Source organism: Primulina tabacum, chromosome 9 (assembly GCF_025594145.1).
Source record: "Primulina tabacum isolate GXHZ01 chromosome 9, ASM2559414v2, whole genome shotgun sequence".
NCBI classification, from domain to species: domain Eukaryota; kingdom Viridiplantae; phylum Streptophyta; class Magnoliopsida; order Lamiales; family Gesneriaceae; genus Primulina; species Primulina tabacum.
Genome location: NC_134558.1, coordinates 1,304,402 through 1,319,529, shown reverse-complemented (window position 1 = coordinate 1,319,529; position 15,128 = coordinate 1,304,402). Strand labels below are relative to the sequence as shown.

Sequence of the window (15,128 nt, the reverse complement as noted above, 5' to 3'; positions counted from 1 at the left end):
TCGACCACCTGTTTTGGATGGATCTAACTACAGTCTATGGAAGATGAAGAATATAATATATATTAAATCCATAGATGAACGAGCCTGACAGCATGTTGTCAGCGGTTGGAGTCCACCAAAAAGGATATACGAAGATGATGATACCCTTGATAAAGCCTGAAAATGAGTGGACTGTTGAGGAAGTGCAGATATCGAACCCCAACTCGAAGGCCCTAAATGCCATTTTCACCTCAGTCGATCTGAACATGTTCAGCCTGATCACAAACTGTATATCAGCTAAGGATGCTTGAGAAATTCTCCAAAAACACTGTTAAGGCTCTGAAAGTGTGAGAAGAACGAGGCTAAGAATGCTGGCATCCAAATTTGAGAATCTGAGGATGGAAGAAACTGAATCTATCATCGACAATGACAGACGCCTCAGAGAGATTGCCAATGAAGCTTCAGCCTAGGCGATCCAATCTCAAATGAAAGGTTGGTTAGCAAAGTTCTCAGATCATTGCCCGAACGGTTCAACATCAAAATTTGTGCAATTAATGAAGCAAAAGATACAACTCTAATTGAACTGGAGGATTTGATAAGCTCACTCCGCACCTTCGAGATGAACATGGTTATGCAAAAGAATGACAAAGATAAAACGATCGCTTTCCAGGTATCAAATGACTCCTATAATGATCTTCAATTCAATTGTCACAAGAAGTAAATGAGTCGGACCTTTGTGAAGACTCTATTTCATATATCACGAAGAAGTTTGGAGACTATTTTAAAAGGATCAGAGACAAAAAGAAGACTGGACAGCCATATTTCCTAGCAACACTGCCCCAGAAAAACCTCAAAAATTTACAGTCCAAGGACAGTTTCGGCAAAAGAATGAAGGAAAGAACCAGCTGTATCCGAAAAAGTATGACTCTGTGCAATGCAGAGAATATCAGGGCTTTGGACATTATGCCAACGAATGTGCTAACAGATCCTGCAAAAATAAAGGACTTAATGTTTCTTTGAGTGATGAGGAATCTAATGAGGAGGAAGAGTCAAATGAAAAAGATAATCACACCTCCTTGATTGCACTCCTGAAAGAAAAGCGTTGGTTACAAGTGAATCTTTTCTGTGTTTCCTTAGGTGTTGCCACACCTGGGAACAACACCTGTCCAAAATCATTCTGTCTCAAGTCAGTATCTTCTGTATACAAAAGCTATATGAAGAGTTGTATGCTGATTGAATTATAAGAAATAAGTTTAACTCAACTCTCATGAAGGAGAACAACGCAACTCTATATTTATTTCATGATTTTTAATTACTTTCTACCTTTTCTCAAACATATTTGTTAGTCGACGAATTTCTTTTTAACTATATTAATTACAGCAAAAATATTAATTAGTTGACGAATATCATGCCGATCTTCAAAAATTATTGGAGAGAGAATATTTAGTTGTGTGTATTGTGTGTATATCTTGTAATGTCTGACAAGTGGAATCTACCTATATTTATAGGATTTCCAACATGGCCTAACCAGAATTTTACACGGTAGATACACTTTTATCTATCAAATGTTTCCATATAAAATAATATATTATTATATATTATTTTTGATATATCTAATATTTTAATTATGATATAATTAAAATATAAAAATACATAATAGATCCAATAATATCCAATAAACAGAGTTAATGATTTTTTACAAATTGCATTTGACCACGATATATATTGCACCCAATTAAAGCACAAATTTAGTAGTTTTTCATTTTATGCATATAAAATTCCATAGCAAGAATATTAATTTTCCTTTATTTACTTTTTCTCAATTTATATCATTAAAATGTTTTTCTAAACATCCTAAACTTTAAATGAGAGTACAAATAATTACTACAACACGTGATAATATATTCAATTTTAATTTTTACAATAGTTTTTCCAACATAACATAGTGTAATTAAAACGAACCAATTGGATTGACCGTGGAGTTGACGAATCTGTCTTATATAAACAGAGTCATGATATCCAGACAAAGAAACATCTGAATTCAATCTATCTCCACAATCAATTATGATATTATTAAGTAAAGAACAGACCAAGATAATACTAGGTAGTTTCCTCTTATCCGGTCTCCACATAACCTTGTTAAGGATTCGCCAACCACACCCTTCATTGCGAAAATGCCTTGACAGCAGCAGATCTTGCAGTTTCAAGAGACGTGTTGAACTCAGATCCAGACGCCGAGTGTTAATCATCTTTATACGGCGTTACAAGCTGAAAGGAATCGTGTATTCCAAATTCAATTAATATTTTATTTTTTCATTTCTAGACTAATTTGTTTATTTGATTCCTTAGATATAGATAATCCTATTTATGGGATTTATTCAACATAAATTGGGAACTTATATATAAGATATACTATATCTTTGGGTAGAGTTTGATTCTAATAAAAACATTTGTTACCTTGTTTACATGGACGAGGTGCGGCGTGAAGAGGGAAGAAGAAGTGCTGGCTGCTTCTGGAGCTTTGCTGGACTTAATCAAACTCAGTATTGAAGATTTACACTTAAAGTGTTCAAGTGATCAACTCATCACGTGATGTTGTTTGATGTCAACAACACTTGGAGAATAACACTGACGCAGAGTGTTGATTGTTCGAGTGGTTTTATTTGGTTTTTGAGCAATTCGTGTTTTGGTTTTATGCATCTTGTTTTTAGTAATGATTTATTTTGATGTATTTTGGTTTTCTTGAGTGTCAAGGAATTTAGGTTTGTTAGTCTTACTAGTATTGTTTTGTGTAAACAATTTACATACATTTCTAGTGAATTTTTGCCATGAGACATCGCACAAATATTCGTACTTGTGCATGATTTAAATTTTTGGTCTCGACTTATTTATTGCAATTATAAATGTTTAATTAACAATTAATTTCCGCTGCAGTGTTGTGTGCTGGTGTTGACAACAGCTTAGCACAACACAAAATTCTGATATATATATTACTGAATATTTCATGTGAGTTTATGAGATACAACACTTTCAAGTGGTATTAGAGCCATCGCTTGATACACTAAATGATTGATTCTGGTCGTCTGCTGTCTTTACAGGAAATACACTAATAGCTTGATGGATCCGTTAGCGTCTAGCACTGCTTTTAGACCACCAGTCCTGGATGGTTCAAACTATGCTCTTTGGAAAGTCAAGATGAGGATGTACATCAAATCTATCGAAGAAAGGGCATGGCAACGATTCTTAGACGGTTGGTCTCCACCAAGGATAGTTGACGATGATGGAGATAATAGAAGTAAACCAGAGAATTTTTGGTCCAATGATGAAGTCCAAACCTGGAACTTTAACTCTAAGGCGCTCAATGTTGTATTCACCTCTGTTGATGTCAACATGTTCAGCCTCATCGCCAACTACATCTCTGCCAAAGAAGCATGGGATATTCTTCAAAAGCACTGCGAAGGGTCTGAAAGTGTTCGCAGAACCAAACTCAGGATGTTAACCTCCGAATTTGAAAGCTTGAGAATGGAGGAAAATGAGACTATTGTAGAATATGATCGAAGATTACATGACATTGCAAATGAGGCTTTTAGTCTCGGTGATCCTATGTCAAACGAAAGACTGGTAAGCAAGGTCCTGAGATCCCTTCCTGAACGCTTCAATATCAAAATTTGTGCCATTGACGAGTCCGAGGACACTTCTACACTTAACCTGGAAGACTTGATCAGCTCACTCCGGACATTTGAAATGAATCTGGACCTATAGAGAAGAAATAAAGGGAAGACCATTGCTTTGCAAACCACTGATGACTCCATGAACAGTCTAATTCAAGAGGCAAATGAATCTGATCTTGGTGAGGAGTCAATCTCCTTGATTACTAAGAAGTTTGGTACTACTTGAAACGAATGAGAGACAAAATTAAAGAAAACTGTGCCAACAACAAAACTTTCTTTTGTTCTTTTTGAAAGGAATAAAATTTATGCACCTATTCAAGGGAATTTTAGATCAAGGAATGAACTTTTGGGTCGACCAGAGGCAAAGAAACTTGATTCAGTCCAATGTCAAGAATGCTCCGGATTTGGTCATTATGCAAATAAGTGTGCCAACCAACTTCGTAGAAATAAAATCATGGCAGCCACCTTGAGTGACGAGGACACTGATGAAGATCGTGATTCTAAGGAAGGAGACGATTGTACCTCCCTTTCTGCCATCCAGATAGATATGCATAAACTGCAGGTCAATCCCTTTGGTGTTACTACTGGTGTTGCAATACCAGGCCGCAACACTAAGTCCATATCATTATGTCTTAATGCTAAATCGCTGGAAAATTCAGATGTTTACAAAATCCAGGGAACTAATCAAGAAAATCTTACGTTGGAAATTGTCCAAAGGATGTATGAAGAACTTTATGATGACTGGCTTAAAAAAAATAACACAAACTCAATACTGTCAAAAGAAAACACTGAATTAAAGAGTAACTTGTCTCGTCTTGAAGTTTTGCTGAGTAGGAAGGACCTTGAACTATGTAAAGTCAAGGGTGATCTTGAGAAGGCATCAAAGACACTTGCTAAATTCAACTCAAGCTCATCAAAACTTGACTCAATGCTAACTATGGGAAAGGACAGCAGATCTGGACTTGGTTACGTTGAAAGTATGTATAAACATGGTGAGTCGTCTAACTCCAGTTCAAAGACCACAGTATTTGTGAAGGGTGTTGAAGACTATGCTGAACCCTTAACAGAAAATCCACCCATGAAAAATGTACGAAGCTCAAGGCTGGTCTCTGAACAGAAGTTGAAATCATCCAGTTCATCTTCCTGACCGTCAAAAGGTCCCTCCTCAGAAAAGATGCCGCAAGTCAAGAAGCCTGCATCAATCTCAAATCCAAAGCAAAGAAAGCGTCATTTCATTTGTCACTACTGTTGTAAGTCTGGGCACATCAAATCCTTCTGCTACAAACTCACAAATGACTACCTCAGGTGGCATTCAAATCGGGTGTTACATAAGGTGTTGTCCAACACCACGTCCAACACCGCTGTCAAAAGTTCCTCCACTAAAAAAGTTTGGGTACCAAAAATTGTTACACGCTGCAATGTCATTTACACCTCGTTAAAAACTAATATTGCAGGTGCATGGTACTTTGACAGTGGATGTTCTCGTCACATGACTTGTTCTAAAGAACACCTCATTGACTATCTTGAAGTAAAAAATTGATGTGTAACCTATGGGGGTGGTGCCAAAGGGAGAATTGTAGGCAAAGGAACCCTGAATGTTGATGGGCTTCCCATACTCCACAATGTGCTACATGTTGAAGGACTTAATTCGAACTTAATAAGCATAAGCCAACTTTGTGATGATGATTTACATGTTAGGTTCAACAAAAATAATTGTGAAGTCTTTAATGATGCAAATGTTTGTGTTATGTCAGGAACTCGGTCTGCTGACAATTGCTATCTTGTGGGAGAAGGTGATGGTTTCCGAAATGCCAAGATAAGAAATTTGGATCTATGGCATCAAAAACTTGGTCATGTGAGCTTCAAGACCCTGAAAAATCTGTGTAAGTTTGAAGCTGTGAGAGGTATGCCTAATTTGTGTTCAGATAATGCATATATTTGTGGACCATGTCATAAAGGAAAACAAACCTGTGTTGCACACCCGATGTTGCAACACTTTGGGACAACATGATGTCTTGATCTCTTGCACATAGATCTCTAATGGGTCCAATGGAAGTTGAGAGCTTGGGTGGTAAGAAATACTCATTTGTGTGTGTTGATGATTTTTAACGTTTCACTTGGGTAAGTTTCCTTAGAGAAAAATCTGATACTTTTGATGTCTTTAAAAAGTTGCATGCCAGGATAACTAATTTGTATGATATGAGGGTGGTTAAAATAAGAACTGATCATGAGAAGGAGTTTGAGAATTCATATTTCACTTCCTTATACGAAAAGAAAGGAATCACTCATGAATTTTCAGCCCTTAAAACTCCTCAACAAAATGGAATAGCGGAAAGGAAGAATCGAACCCTTCAAGAAATGGCTCGGGTCATGCTAAGTTCTAAAAATGTGTCAAAACGTTTTTGGGCCGAAGCCTTGAATATTGCATGTCACATTTCCAACCGTGTATTTTTAAGGAGTGGATTTACCATGACGTCCTATGAAATCTTGATGGGAAGAAAACCAAACCTTAAATACTTTCATATCTTTGGTTGTGTTTGGTATGCCTTAAATGATCGTGATCATCTTGCAAAATTTGACTCCAAAAGTGATAAATGTCTATTTCTCGGATATTCAATGAATAGTAGGGCTTACCGTGTTTTTAATTTGAGAACTAGAACAACTATTGAGTCAATTAATGTAGTGTTTGTGTTTGATGATTGTGCTGATCTGACTGGAAAATCTAAAGAGGATGATACTGAAGGACTACTGGATACAAGTGAGCCCCTTGACCAGTATCGGTGTTGAGTCCAGTGAGGCAACACCAGGCACAACACCGCCTCTGAACAGAACAGAAGCTGTGGAAAATGAAGAGGTCAATGATGATGATGTGATAATAAAAAATGGGAAAGATATTCCCAGTAAAATTTAGAAGAATCATCCATCATCACAAACCATTGGTGAATTATATGATGATGTGCAGAAAGAAAGAAAGAAAGAAAGAAAGAAAAGGTGGACTACCGCAAAATGGTTGGTTTAATCTGCATGAGCTCCATGTTTTCCCAGGTAAGCCACTCATGTTTTGTGTCTCAAATTGAACCCAAGAATATTAATGATGCACTAAAAGATGAATTATGGGTCAATGCAATGCATGAAAAACTTGAACAATTTGTGCGCCGTGATGTATGAGATTTAGTGCCTAGACCTTTAAATACCAATGTTATTGGAACAAAATGAATTTTAAAGAATAAATCAGATGAATCTGGTAACATTGTTCGAAACAAAGCTCGGTTGGTAGCTCAAGGGTACACGCAAGTTGAGGGGGTGGATTTTGATGGAACCTTTTCTCCTGTAGCCCGAATTGAGTCTGTCTGACTGTTGCTTACCATAGCATGTTACATGCGCATTAAGTTGTATCAAATAGAATTAAAAAGTGATTTTCTAAATGGAATCTTAAAAGAGGAAGCATATGTGAGTCAACCAAAAGAATTTGAAGATCCACATCACATGAACCACGTCTACAAACTGAAGAAGGCTCTGTATGGACTGAAACAGGCTCCACGAGCATGGTATGGTAGGTTGGCTAATTACTTGATCAACTTGGGCTTCAAATGAGGTGAAGTTAATAAAACTCTTTTCATTCAAAAGCTGAAACATGATATTTTGATCTGTCAAGTGTATGTAGATGACATCATTTTTTGTGCTTCATCTCAAATACTTGTTAATAACTTTGTTCAGTGCATGCCATCACAATTCGAAATGAGCATGGTAGGTGAATTGAACTTCTTTCTTGGATTACAAGTAAAACAATTGCATGATGGTATATTTCTGTGCCAATCCATGTATGCTAAAAATTTGGTTAAAAAGTTCTCAAATGACAATACCAAGCATATGAAAACTCCCATGGGGTCAAGTGAAAAACTTTCTAAAGACGATGTTGCCGACGGTGTTGACAACACCATGTACCGCAGCATCATTGGTAGTCTGTTGTATTTTTTAACTGCGACTCGCCCCGATATTATGTTCTGTGTGTGTTTATGTGCTAGGTACCAAGTAAACCCAAAAATATCACACCTAAAAGCTCTAAAACATATACTTAGATACATTGCAGGTACACTAGAATTAGGATTGTGGTATACACAAGAAACAAACACAAATTTGGTAGGTTTTACTGATGCTGACTGGGCTGGAGACCTAGATGATAGGAAGAGCACTTCGGGTGGGTGTTTCTATCTAGGCAATAACCAAATGTCATGGTCTAGTAAGAAACAAAATTGTGTATCTCTATCCACTGCTGAATCTGAAAATGTAGCAGCTGCCAGTTGCTGCTCACAACTGGTTTGGATGAATCAAATGATTGAGGATTATGGTTTTCACAGTGACATAATGATGGTATATTGTGACAACTCAAGTGCTATAGAAATTTCTAAGAATCTTGTTCAACACTCTCGAACAAAACACATAGACATAAGACATCACTTTATTCGAGATTTGGTTGAAAAATGTATAATTCGACTGGAATTTGTTAGGACTGAGAATCAACTGGCTGATATATTCACGAAAACTTTGGACTTTGAGAGATTTTTCAATCTTCGGAAGTCTCTCAGCATGTGCGTACAATAACCACACACACATGTTGTCATTGATATTACCAACACCGGTGACAACACCATTTTTGCATGTCTATTTTTAGAATGCTATGCATACTGCATAATCATAATCATCCTATTTATTTATGTAAAGTCTGAACAGTGAAGGAAATTTATGAAAGGTACTCTCTGAATGCTCGTACTTCCAATCAAATGTTGAGGAATAAATTATGCTCAATCCAAAGCACCGAATAGTTAAGGATAGTCATGAAAATCGTGATCTTGTCTAATGCGAAAAAGTGACTTGGAAAATCCGAGCATAAAGAGAAAAACAAAAAAGAGGTAAATAATTTTTAAAAAAATTTGTTTAGAAGAAAATGAAAAAAGCTACCTAGAGGAGTCCCTTGAAGACCGTTCTTTTAGTGTGGGAGCTACCACTTCTAGGTAAAAATAGTAATGGAAAAAGAAACCTAGGAGAGTATATTAAAGACCGTTCTTCTAGTGTGGGAGCTATCATTTATGAATCAAAAGAAAATTTTATAGAAGTTTGAATAAAACTCAGTGGTGTTGCCATGAGGTGTTGCCAACACCAAAATCTGACACAGCACAATTTATAAACTGCCTGATATTTTGATAATTCATCATATTGGAGACATATTTAGGACATGCATATTGATTCATGACGGTTGATGAAAACCTTGATTACCTAAATCTTGAATTTATGTGTCTACTTGTGTTAGTGGGTTATAATCGACGTGGGTTTTCATTGGATAATCTTCTGAAATATTTTAGAACTGAGTAGAATCAAATTACCGTTTGAAGGAAGGGCAGAATAGCAATTATGTAATTGGATAAATTCAGAATTGTTACCGTTGGGCCTAGATGAGTCTGTTACGTTTTTTTTACCGTTACTGTGGGACGCTTCCTGAATAAAAATCTTACCGTTGCAGCAAGGGTTTTTATACTCAATCTTATGAATTTTATGCGAATTATCGTTCCTTCTTTTCTCTGATTTTCTGAAGTCGACCTTGAACTCTTTCGCTGTGAAGTTGTTTTTGATCTATATTATAACACTCTTCTTCTTACAAATGGCTGACAATCGTTTTGATCCCCTGTATATCCGCAGTGAAATGGCTGCGGGTCGTGGTGTTCCTCCCTCTGCAACAACACCACCAGCAACACCATCAACATCACCTTCTACTGATAATCCTCTACAGATTGTGGTTGCTGATCCAGAACCCACTTCAATGGAAGAAATTGCTCCTGGTGAGCCAGGGAATCCATTCGATATCGACAACCCACCAGATTACGAGGCATATCGGAGAGCATTCCCTCGTCAACCTATGTGACGACGCTCAAAACGACAAGCAGGGTATAGCCCTGATTTTTCCGAACCAAAGAAACCTCGGATGGCCACATACTTTACACTCGATCCAGATTTCTCATCGGGAGATGACTCCGATGATGACAACTATGAGTTGGTTGCTCGAAAGCGGCCAACCCTCTCTAAGAAGACCTCGGCTCCTTCAACCTCCTCTACTGCTCCACCGGAGGAATCTTCAGAACCTCCTCAAGAGGTATGCTTCTCCTCTGAGGACGAACAGTCCTTAGCTGATTTTCTTAACAGCCTACGGGAATCAAAAGCAAAATAGTAATCGGTGCCTAAAGAGGGAGAAGCCCAATCGGAATCATCTGAAAAGATTCCATCGAAATCTGAGTCTGGCTCTGAAATAGAAAGGACCGATAATAGCTCTGGTCAGGATACTGAGTCTGAAGAAGATGATGTTACAGCTGATGTTGGCATCGGTGTTGCCAACACCTCCGACAACCCCCTTGATGAAGACTATGATCTCGATTATGCCTTCTCACATGCCTTCTACTCTGAGGTTGCTGTGAGTCAATGGCATCTATATGCCCATCGAGAATTTGTGGAAGAAAGGAACGTGGATGCTAAGTTATATGAACGATAGAATTTAATCTCATTCCTCAAAGATCGACAATTAGTCGTCACTGTGAGCGCAGTTCTGCCTTATCCAAAAAGACCAGTGAGAAAGTTCTACTGCAATCTCACTAATGCCGTCAGTGATGAAACTTCAGTGCGCTTTGGCCGCGTATTCCTGAGTGATGCCATTTATCAATTCTCTCTGGCTATTATCAATGACACCTACGGTACTCCAAGCATCACTGAGGACAACCCCCCTGTTGACATTGATGAAGTCACTACTGTCCTGACTGGGGTGTCATCACAAAGTACCATGTCCGCCCACATCGCTTGGTAGCTGCTAGCTTAACGTCTTTCTATTCAGTCCTACACAAGACGGCCATCCGAAATTGGACACCCTCCTCCAACACCATGGTGGTCACCAGGCCGCAGGCCTTTGTTTTATTTGATATTGGTACAGGTCGGGCATTCGATTTTGGGAAACTGGTGTTTCAGACGGTCCTTCAATTTGCTGAAGGAAGACTCAAGTCTACCCGACTCTCATTTCTTTCTCTTATTTATGGCCTCCTGGAGACTCAGGGCTTTGCAAGGAGGAAGATGAACAACTGATCAAACTAGGGTAATCACTGAAGATTGCCCCTGCATTTTTCAAAGGAAATCGGGTCGTGGATCTCTCTTGGTCTGCTGCAGGAAATGTCCCGGAGGTTGATGTCACTGCCCCTTCACCTGCTACTGGTGTTGCCCCGAGTGTTGGTAACACCAGGCCCTCATCATCATCCATCCCTGAAGGCTTCATCTTGCTCACCACCTCCAAGATTCAAGCACAAATAGACTTTGGCCTTCAACAAATCAAACAAACCAGGAACATTATTGCTTATTATGAAAATCAAATGCTGATTATCGGCTTCTTCTTGAGGTTGGCATGCATTCTGGCAAAAAAAGGGGAGCTACTGAGCCAAAAAGTGATGATGATACTGCTATTGCTGATACTAGTGCTGAAACTGCTAATGATGCAGACTGACTTCTTGATATCGTTGTTTTTCCTTTTTATAATAATTTGTGTTTACCCGGTTTCCGTGCTTTCATGTTTTCTAAATGCTTGTGATGAATGATGTATCTTCTGTTTTCCTTGTCTCTAACTGACTTATTATCCGGTGTTATGAGTCATTGTTGGCAACACTGCCTACAACACTGTTGAACTTACATGTCAAATTCAAGGGGAGCTACGAACTGGTCAATCATCATTTTTTGAAATTTTTGTCCAGAAATGCAAACAAAGGAGAGATTGAAAGGAATCGTGTATTACAAAGTCAATTAATATTTTATTTTTGCATTTCTATACTAATTTGTTTATTTGATTCCTTAGATATAAATAATCCTATTTATGGGATTTATTCAACATAAATTAGGAACTTATCTATAAGATATATTATACCTTTGGGTAGAGTTTGATTCTAATAAAAACACTTGTTATTCAATCTGTCTCCACAATCAATTATGATATTATGAAGTAAAGAACAGACCAAGATAATACTAGGTAAGTTCCTCTTATCCGGTCTCCACATAACCTTGTTAAGGATTCGCCAACCACCCTTCAGCTGCGAAAATGCCTTGACAGAAGCAGATCTTGCAGTTTCAAGAGACGTGTTGAACTCAGATCCAGACCCCGAGTGTTCATCATCTTTATACGGCGTTACAAGCCAAGGAAGTAGAGGATAACTCGCTCCACCAACTACATATTCTCTAACCTCCTCTCCATCAGATAATACTCACATTTCCGTTCAAACGTGTGCCACGTTCGCAAAGTTTGTAAAATCCAGAACACTTCAACAATCTAGAAACCGGCATGCCCCCAGGCCACCCCGTTACAATGTCCAAAAACCGCATCTCAGAATCAACAACACCTTGCACAAACATACTGTAATTGTTCTCTTTATCGCACCAACCGTCTGAAGTTTGAACAGCTGGGAGGGTCATCACTATGTGAGTAGCATCTATTGCACCACAACAATCAGGCAACCCAGAAGATGATTCAAAACCGGATTTTATTCTCTCCATTTTTTACTCGTGTCAGGCCATCTGAGATGGTGGCGGGCACGATCTTCCATGGCCTCTATAAATCTCCACGTAACTTGAGAAACAGTTGACTGGCCAACTCCAAAAGAAGCTCCAACGGAGACTTGAGATTCACCAGAAGCCAATCTTCGCAATGCGATAGCAGCTTGCTTCTCGACACTTAGGAGTCTTCCCTCGATGTTGATGAGGCCAGAAGGAGGTCTGGAGATAAGATCTTCTCTAACCGAGCTTGCTAAACGAGGTTCCCAAAAATGTAATCTTTCAGATCCAAGAAAGGATTACTACAGATTATAAGAAACGGTACCCACGAGACTGACTTGAAATTTACAGCTGTATTTCTATCAAACAAAACCTGAAGGATAGGACGAAAATGGAGAAGAAACTGAAAGGTACCTTGGGAGGAAGAGTTCTTCTTCAAGAAAACATCCCACCACTCAGAATCAATGGCTTTATTGTCGACTGAAACTGAGCTCACCGGTAACTGACGATCGGGCCTGTAACTGGCGACAGGACTTAGTAATGCTCTCATAACCGGTAACTGACGACTGGATCGGTAACTGACGACCGGATTTAATCATGGTAGTAAAGTGACCACAAGCCATATCACATAAATCTCAAAATTTGTATTTTTGCACGTAATATAATTACATAACTGAATTAAATATCCTGTAACAATTTTACTGAATGGATTGGATCGCTCCCAGGCTCGTTGCAACCTAAATATGCCATGAAAAATATGCAATAGTTTTATGGGACCAAACTATGCAATATCCTTCAAAAATGTGACAATTACGCCTACCAACTTTGTATTTAATCACGTCTCCGAGCCAACCCGAACCAACACTGAATCATCATGTAGTCATGATTAAAATACGCTTAAAATGATAAAATAATGCTCCTAAAATGGTGAGGGCCGAAATCTAGGTGAATGGAGGCCAAAACATGAAACGCTCTTTCGAGAGTCAATCTGGCACATCGCACCATAAATTCTCGTACGACCTCAAAAATGATCCGAATGACAAACGGTCAAAAACATGACCTTTCCAACTCAATGAGGCACTGTCCAGTCCAAGGCCATGGGCTAAAAGCCAACCAAGAACTCGAACAAGCCACTGAACCGTCACAGCAAGTTGCTGTCCACAAAATACAGCAACTGTGCTTAGGTTTCTTGCGTCGTTTTCGAGACTATAGGCCATTGGGGCTTGAACCACCGACCAGAGACTCTTACCAACATCCCAAGGAATGATTTGAACCATGGCTAAGGGCCCTAGGCCAGCCACAATTCGCATCACACCAACAACAATCGAAAAGTTCCTACCCGAGAACACATTCTGCACGTCGGGCTTTTGTTCTTATTTTGCTATCATGGACCGTTCCAGTGGTCATTTGATTGACCATGACACGATCTAGACATCTAGGGGCATGGTATGAACCGTGGCTAAGGGCCATAGGCCAACCAAGATCCACACCATTCCACCAATTCGAAACACACATGCTGGAAAAAGGGGAGGGCCGAAAGGATGCTGTGCTGTTCTTGAGTTTTAATTTAAAAACCGATTCACCATGGACCAAACCACCAAAAGGGTGACTTAGTCACGTCTTAGACATGCTAGGGAAGTGATTTAACCATGGATATAGGCCTTGGGGCAGCCATGATCAGTTTCATTTCCCTTTTTGACAGCAACTGAATTTTCGAAACACATTTCTGCACCTATGGGGAGGTTGCTGTCATTTCGACTTCCAGCAAGCGTGGGGGCTGAACTAATGGATCAACATGGTCCTAAACCCTTCTAGTACATGTCTAGGAGTTGCCTTGGGAGCCTGGAGTCGAACCATAACCTGTAGCAACTGAAACAGCAGCAAACGTGAGAGCACAAGGGAGAAATCCGAAAATCTGCATCATGGTTTCAAAATGTTTTGTCATGTATTTCGGTTGTCCCTTTCAAATCTATGTACATGTGATGTTTTGAAATGATAATATGACTTGATTGAAGAGCAATTAAATATATATACATGCCTTGGTTTCGTTTCGAAAGAAAACGAAAGAATGAAACGATTCGGCGCGGAGGAGTGGAGCGCTTTGCTACCTAGCTTGCTACTGAATTTTTCCTCTTGTGTCTAGCTATGCAACCCACGGTTTTCTACTCTGAAATGGCTCTGATTTTCGAGATTAGGGAGATGGGGAAATGGTTAGGGGAGTGAGAGAGATGGGTGCAAAAATATAAGGGACAAATCAAGACCAAGTCTCCCTCATTTTGAAATTTGAATTTTTAGTTGCTATCAAATATTGGTTGGAGGGATTAAGGATGAGGTGTGGCCGATTCTACCTTGCACAACAAGGCTAGGATAAGGTTGATTATTAATTAAATGGTGCTCCAAAAATCAAAGAATTATCCTACTAATTAAATACAAAGAAAGGGTCAAAGGTGATGTGTTGGCAAGGAATGTTCTAGCAACTAAGGGTGGCCGAATTTTACCATTTAAATGGAGGGAAAAATGTTGCTTATTTACTAAATTTATAACCCTTAAAAGCCTCACTAATCCCTTAAATAATTTAGTGAATTAATCCCTTAATTAAAGGAACTTATATGGACTTATTTCCTACTCACCTCAAGTAATTAAATTAAATCCTCAAACCTCCTTATTAAATTAAATGAACTTACTTGCTAGCTAAAAATAAATCCTGGAAATGTTTTCTGAATCTTAAATTCTATCTCAAAACTCCAACTCCCGTCCGGCCTCACTGAAATAACTGAAATGTTAAAAATTAAACTACTGCATGAAATAATTAAATTTAAATACTCATGCAATAAAATCATTTTAATTTAAAATATTAGAATTATGCATGACTTATACGTAGTCTAAGTTACGGGTTCTACAATCCTCCCCCCC

The 15,128-nt window shown here is 38.6% G+C and overlaps 1 pseudogene; it reads right to left on the bottom strand.

Annotated features, from left to right (window-relative positions):
• Nucleotides 1–940: 940 nt before the first annotated feature.
• LOC142556399 (protein ANTAGONIST OF LIKE HETEROCHROMATIN PROTEIN 1-like) lies at nucleotides 941–12,765 on the bottom strand (annotated as a pseudogene).
• Between the last annotated feature and the right edge of the window lie 2,363 nt (nucleotides 12,766–15,128).